Source organism: Puntigrus tetrazona, chromosome 18, assembly GCF_018831695.1.
Source record: "Puntigrus tetrazona isolate hp1 chromosome 18, ASM1883169v1, whole genome shotgun sequence".
Taxonomy (NCBI): domain Eukaryota; kingdom Metazoa; phylum Chordata; class Actinopteri; order Cypriniformes; family Cyprinidae; genus Puntigrus; species Puntigrus tetrazona.
Genome location: NC_056716.1, coordinates 5277713 through 5285798, shown reverse-complemented (window position 1 = coordinate 5285798; position 8086 = coordinate 5277713). Strand labels below are relative to the sequence as shown.

General features: G+C 39.9%; 1 pseudogene; it reads right to left on the bottom strand.

The window, feature by feature from the left end:
• Positions 1–4300: 4300 nt before the first annotated feature.
• Positions 4301–7473, bottom strand: LOC122322944 (annotated as a pseudogene).
• Between the last annotated feature and the right edge of the window lie 613 nt (positions 7474–8086).

Below are 8086 nucleotides of genomic sequence, written 5' to 3'. Positions count from 1 at the left end.
AAATAATAAACAGGACCGGTGACAAAGGGCAGCCCTGTCGGAGTCCAACATACACTGGAAACAAGTCTGACTTAATGCCGGCAATGCTCTGATCATACAGGGATCGGACAGCCCTTAGCAAAGGGCCCCTTACCCCATATTCCCAGAGCACCCCCCACAGGACACCACGAGGAACCCAGTCGAATGCCTTCTCCAAATCCACAAAACGTAGACTGGTTGGGCAAACTCCCAGGAACCCTCCAGCATCCTGAAGAGGGTATAGAGCTGGTCCAGTGTTCCATGTCCAGGACGAAACCCACATTGTTCCTCTTGAAGCTGAGGTTCAACTATCGGACAGATTCTCCTCTCCAGTACCCTGGCATAGACTTTCCCAGGGAGGCTGAGAAGTGTGATCCCCCTATAGTTGGAGCACACCCTCCGGTCCCCCTTCTTAAAAAGAGGAACCACCCCCCGGTCTGCAAGTCCAGAGGTACTTTCCCCCGCGTCCATGCGATGCTGCAGAGGCGTGTCAGCCAAGACAGCCCTACAACATCCAGAGACCTGAGGTACTCCGGGCGGATCTCGTCCACCCCTGGTGCCTTGCCACCGAGGAGCTTCTCAACAACCTCAGTGACCTCAGCCAGGGTGATGGTCGAGTCCCCCCCTGTTTCCCCGGCCTCTGCTCCCTCAGTGGAAGACGTGTTGGCGGGATTGAGGAGGTCCTCAAAGTATTCCTTCCACCGCCCGACAATATCCCCAGTCGAGGTTAGCAGGTTCCCACCAGCACTGTATATGGTGTTGGCAGGGCATTGCTTCCCTTTTCTGAGGCATCGGGCGGTTTGCCAGAACCTATTTGAGGCCGTCCGATAGTCATTTTCCATGGCCTCCCCGAACTCCTCCCAGACCCGAGTTTTTGCCTGCACAACCACCCGGGCAGTGGTCCGCTTGGCCCACCGTTATCTGTCAGCTGCCTCAGGAGTCCCACAAGCCAACCAGACCTGCCAAACGTTCCCAACAGACCCTCATGGTACGTTTGGGCCTGCCAAGTCTGTCTGGCCTCCTCCCCCGCTAACGGATCCAACTCACCACCAGGTGGTGATCAGTTGACAGCTCCGCCCCTCTCTTCACCCGTGTTTCCAAGACATGCGGCCGGAGATTAGATGATACAACCACAAAGTTGATCATTGACCTCCGCCCTAGGGTGTCCTGATGCCACGTGTACTGGTGGACACACTTATGCTTGAACATGGTGTTCGTTATGGACAGACTGTGACTAGCACAGAATTCCAACAACAGAACACCACTCAGGTTTAGATCGGGGGGGCCGTTCCTCCCAATCACGCCCCTCCAGGTGTCACTAGCATCACCAACGTGAGCGTTGAAGTCCCCCAACAGAACTTTCCAGCACCCCTCCCAAGGACTCCAAGAAGGCCAGGTACTCTACACTGCCATTCAGCCCATAGGCACAAATGACAGTGAGAGTCCTCCAAAAGATTAATAAATATTAGTGATTTTTAACGAGACGCAAAGAAAAGACCGAACACGCATTGACCTTCGACCAGGGCCTCTGGATTCCGTTCTGCAGGAAAAGGGGGACCCTTACAAAATCATGTCTAGAGTTTGGGATGGCAGATACCCAGGTAACACTGAAGAGGCAGCCCAGCTATGCGCCAAAGTTTCCCACTACTCCTTTTAGAGATCAGGTGGTGGACCTCCAAGCGCTGACCCCAGGGGAGTTAGACCCAACCCTAGCTTTGCTCTGTCCCACAAAGACACATAGCTGAAGGCTGGGTGACCCCTAACACATTAGCCTTTGTGTAAATCTGGTATCCTCCTGTGTTCTCTTCTTAAACGGATAGAGCCACTGAGAGGCCGGGGTTGGCTTGTTAACTGCTCCAGACTGTCCATACATCAGGCCCTGTTGGGCTCCTTTATCCCCTCATCAGGCAGATGTGGTGAAGTGTCTGGCACCAGGCCCTCACTCATTGAATCCTTGACAACTGGTAGAGCACTGGGGTCCATATGGAACTGATTTTTTATTTATTTGATTACATTTTAAATTAAATCATAATTATATTTTGATTAATCTTAATTTTAAAACCACTATAAAGCCATATTTGAGACAGTTTTTCTACAATTCAGGGTCAAACAATTGTTCTGTAGTCACTGTGACACACCATTTGTTAATACATACGTATGTAGCTAAGTTTGGAGTCTGTACCAGTACATAAATTGCCTGTGCCGTCGGCATTAACTGACATTTACTTTGCTTGCATCAATTTGGTAAATCATTGACTAAAAAAACAACAAAAGACCCAAATGTGATCTAAACCAATTTATTGCCTGCTGATAGAACTTTAATTTGTGTAGGAGAATTTCATGATTCACAGTATTAAATGCCTTTTGAGACGCTACAAAAAATCAATTTGGCTAGCTTGCTTAACATCTGCAAAAAAAAAACAAAAACATCTTTTAGCACAACACTGGTAACGAAACACACCGTGACACAGAGGTGAGTAAAATAAGGTGGTTTGACAGATTAGTTATGGCAGAATGGTGATGAACAATAGCAGGTATTAACAAATCTCTTGGAAGCTTTGTTTGGGAATTTTGGTGGCTTGACTTTCTGTATTGACATGGAGAACCTGGAGCACGCACTGGAACTGGAGGAGTGTAATGTCGCCTCTGGCTTGCTTTGTTGGGGACACTTAACTTCTAGTGATTATCGTTGAATTGATTACAGAGACTGTCTCTGCATTTAATAACAAATTGTTCACTCTCGTCATTATACATCCCTGTCATTGTATTCTTCTACCTTATACTGTACAGTGCTTTGATGCAACCTGTGTTGTTAAAAGCGCTATGCAAATAAAAATGATCGATTGATTGATTAAATAGTTAGGGTCTTGTCTGTAGAGTAGCAAGCTTGCATGTGGGAAGAACAGGGTACTGACAGATGGATAAATTCCAATCCAAAGTCATCATAGGCAGCTAATTGGAGACAGAGTAGAGACTCTAAACCTTGCTGATAAGTCATCATCAAAGACTTCTCATTACATCCACTGGCTGCATCTAAGGTATGAAATGATGAGGTGATGATGATGTGCAGGTGTGTCTGAATAGTACTTAGCCAACCACAAAGATTGGGAACGTTGTGGTTGGCTGACAGGGGTGCTGGATGGTGGTTGGCTGGTGGAAGAGCCTGACAAATCTGTAACAACTGGCTTCCACCAAATTGCCTGTATATGTCGTGGTTGATACAATTTTGGGACATTAAAATGCTTGAATTATCCTTGACACGGGTAGAACTTATCATAAATGTCATAATGTCATAATTTAAACATAAATTAAACAACTGGACTATAGCAGCTAAAAAAGATCTCCAAGTAAATCTCACAAAACAACAATCAACAAATGCCTTTTGTATTATTATCTTTTTTTTTTTTTTCCCACAGTCTTCATTGTTGAAATGTAGGTTTTATGATTCATGTGGCGTTGGTTTTCTGTTAGACCACAAGAGAAGGGTGGAAAGGTTGATTTGATATGTGATATCACAATGTTATTCCTGGCTTGCAAAAAAAAGCATATAAAGCATATAACATAAAGCATTTAATAACCATTGCCACATTTTTAAGCCCAAATTTATTTATTTATTGTCACTTAAATAAGATAAGTTGACTCATCTAAACATTTTTAAGCAGCAGGAAACTTTGAAACTATTTTTTTACAGTGTGTGTGTAAGATCCATATTTACACTGTATGTAATTTGCATCAATTATATAATCACTACGTTGATGAGGGGGCAGCGAGGCATCATAGTATCCCACTGATTTAAAGTGAATTGCACCATCTGAGTCTTTTTGCCAGTTAATAATGTTGTAATGGGCTGCTGCACCTCCAGTGTTGTCAAACCACACATAATCTCCTGTTTTTATGGTGAAATTTTATGGTGATCCTTTTTTAGAGCATCAACAATCTAGTGAAAAAAGACATTTAAACTATAACTAAGGCATTTCAAATGATGGTTCCCTCTGTTGCGTCCTTCATATTCACCTTTATTTTATATTTACCTGTTATGGTTGTATTGTCAGGCCTTCCTCACAACCTTCTTAAACTGACAGTTTTTTTATATCTGAAGGTGAAAAATATATATAGAAATATATTACAGTAAACTATCAATTTTCCATTTCAAATGTAGTGAACATGTATGCTAGATTTGTCAGCATCTTAACATTTATTACAATTATTCAAATGTTTTTACATTTTACAAAAATAAAACAAACAACAATAATCACATTAAGTTAATAAACACATTTATTTATTACCCGGACTTAGACATTGTTTTTCCCATCATATTTTGCTTTGTATTTTGTTCAGGCTTGAACAGGATGATATAACATTTAGGTGTAAAAATACAGAATAGTAAGCCAAAGCTTGAGGCTAAAATGGCAAATATCTCCACAGCTACAGTATATTTTCCAGGAGAACTGACATAAGCTGGGATAAAGGTGAGCCATACAGCACAAAATATGAGCATACTGAATGTGATGAATTTTGCTTCATTGAAGTTATCAGGCAGTGTGCGAGCCAGAAAAGCCAGAATGAAGCAAAATATAGCTAATAGTCCAATATAACTGAGCACAGCCCAGAAACCTATGGTAGAACCCAGACTGCACTCAAGAATGATCTTTTCCTTATAATATGTCATATTTTTGTGAGCAAATGGAGGAGATATTGTTAGCCAAAGCACACATACAAGAACCTGTACAAGAGTAAAGGAAAGAACACAGAGTCGTTGTTGTGCAGGTCCAAACCATTTCATGACATCACTTCCTGGAAGTGTAGCCTTAAAGGCCATCAACACTACTATTGTTTTTCCCAGAACACAGGAGATACAGAGAACAAAAGTAATCCCAAACACTGAGTGACGTAACATACAGGACCATTCAGTGGGTCGACCAATGAAGGTGAGTGAACAGAGGAAACACAAAGTTAATGAGAAGAGCAGCAGAAAACTAAGCTCTGAGTTGTTGGCTTTTATTATGGGGGTGTTCTTCTTTCGGTAAAAGAGGATGGCCACCAGCACAGTTAATCCTGCTCCGAACAGTGAGAAAAAAACTAAAACTATACCCATAACTTCTGAGAAAGACAGAAACTCTACAGCCTTTAACACACATTTATTTTTCTCAGCATTAGACCAAAATTCTTCTGGACACTGCTTGCAGTTATTTGAATCTGGAAAATAAAGTTGAGACATCTGAAAACAAAGGAAAAGCAAATTACAAAAATGAGCTGTGCTATGAGATTACCTGTCTCATTACTGATTTCTCCTTCTGCACATGGAATACAGTCAAAACAGCAGATAGGTCTTCCTCTTTTTGCAGCCTTCCTAGTTCCTGGAGGACAGCTTTCACTGCACACAGACCTTGGTTTCTGAGCAAAAAAGAGCTATTATATAATAGTCAGGCACAATTATTTTGGTCTACTGAGCATTTTACTGTCACTTTACTTTAGTTAATGCATTAACAAATGAAAAGTGAATGTATCATTTATTATTAAACATATTATTAGAGGTTTATTTGTGATCAATACAGAATTGTTGTTATTATTAATGATGCATTGATTTATTGATTCTCTTAATTTAAACAAACTATGGAAGGACAAACCTATTACTGCTATTTACCTCCAGCTGTCCTCCACTCCAGATTATGTTTTTAGTATTAAGCACTAAGCGTTGATGAGGGGGCAGCGAGGCATCATAGTATCCCACTGATTTAAAGTGTATTGCACCATCTGAGTCCTTTTGCCAGTTAATAATGTCATATTGGGCTACTGCACTCCAGTGTTGTCAAACCACACATAATCTCCTGTTTTTATGGTGAAATTTACCTTTTTTAGAGTGTCAACAATCTAGTGAAAAAAGACATTTACACTATAACTGAGGCATTTTAAATGATGGTTCCCTCAGTTGTGTCCTTAATATTCACCTTTATTTTATCTTTACCTGCTGTGGTTGTATTGTCCGGCCTTCCTCACAACCTTCTTTTCTCTGTGCACTGAGTAGACCGTGCAGTGAATGAGCCACAGCATAAACTGCTTTGTAGACGTAGCTTGCATATCTTTGTTCAGGCACATCTTTGTTGTAATTTTTTAATGAAAGTAGTTCCTTATATCTACTGCAGTCTAATGAATATTGAGAATAATTCCCCTCATTTTGTGAACATGGAAAAGCTGTGTTCCAGAATTCCTTTAAAACATAATCTGCAAAACCTTCAATGTTGATTTTTCTCACTGCAAACCCAAGTGACCCTCCAAGCACCCGAAAAATGTTTGGAGTAATCAGACTGTTTACAGTTATCCATGACTTCACTCCAATCATTTGGAAGCCTGTAATGTTCTGAATACTTAACTGTTCAGTAAGTAAGCCCATCTCAGGAAGTGAAGTAAATGCAATAATAACTTTTGCTGTGCTTTTTTTTATTGTGTCTACCACTTTCTGGAGTTTTTCTGGCTCTGTTCGGTAGAATTTGACAGAGTACTCTACACAAATCCTTCTCCTGGGCTATTTTCAAAAATATTGCCATTCCATAGTTTCCATATTCATTGTCACTGTTTACAGCTCCAACCCAAGACCATCCTAAGTCCTTGACTATGGATGCCAGTGCTCTGCTCTGGTGGTAATCACTAGCCATTGTCCTGAAGACTGAAGGGTAATCTTTCCTATTACTGAGACAGTCACATGAGGCTGAGTGACTTATCTGAAAAAGAAAGCACAATACACAGTGATACTGCACTTGGTAATTGTGTTAAACATTCAGTGTTATTGCTTTTTACCACTGGAATTTTAAAAGGTCCGTAGTTCTGGACAGAATCACTGTTGAGAAGACTCTGATTCGCCTATTATAGCATGTAAAGGAGACTGGCCACTGCATCTGTATCCTGCACCAAACTCCTGACCATTCATCAGTCCCATAGTTGCACTCATAGTAGACAGTCTTGATCCACAGGTATCATAGATTCTATAGCCAACAGAGACATTTGGGAGCAAGCTTTCACTTCTGTTAATCTCCTCAATGGCAAATATCATGATTTGTGCCAGTCGAAAATCTCTCAGATACACACTGCAAAATGGATCAATAAATTGTTAAATAAAAACTGCATTTAAAAAGTGATACATTGGAAAAGATAATTAAGAAAGTAAGAATATATTGTTCTCCTTAATCTTTTATAAAATGAAACATATTTTCAGTTTGCTCTTGCAAATGTAACAAACCTGGAGCATGATATAAGCTGAGGTTTCTTTGTAAACTCAAATGAAGGTAATGATTCTATGCTGTGGACTGGAAAGAGGCCTCCAATTGTTATGTCTCCATCCTTAGAAAGCAGCGGATACTGTGGATCTCCCATTATTCGGCAAAGAGTGTTTCCTGCCTTGGTATGAAGCTGATAGAAAAACAAGAATGTATAAAGGTAGAGGAACATCCCAAAGATTGAGCTCAAATGTGACTGCCAAATGCAAATGCATGATACAGTATTCACGCTTTTATAAACATAAATAGTATGAAAGAATGATTGAGAACGTGGCCAGTGACATCATAGGGCAGGACATGAGTTAAGCAAAATAGGGGTGGAATAAAGTCAGATTAATTAGCAAGATATTATCACATTGTCAGACAGTATTTTGTGAGTATTTTAACAGTGGAGATTAGATAATTTCCAGAAAAGCCTGAAAAATACAACTTAAAATATATTTATATACTTATATATATATATATATATATATATATATATATATATATATATATATATATATATATATATATATATATTAATATATTATATACATTTTGTTTCTTCTACATCTATTTGTATTCTTGTTTGTTTTGAAAAGTATTGTAACAGTGGCATATATTAACAATAGGATTTTTAACTTCCTTGCAACGTTATAATTACAGGTGCCAGGTAGATTTTACCCTACCAAATATAATTTAGAATTAAATTTTTAAATTTAGGATAACTGAAACCGCGAGTTACACACACACACACACACACACACACACACACATAATTTAACTTAAAGTTTAAAAATAGATAAAATAATGTCATT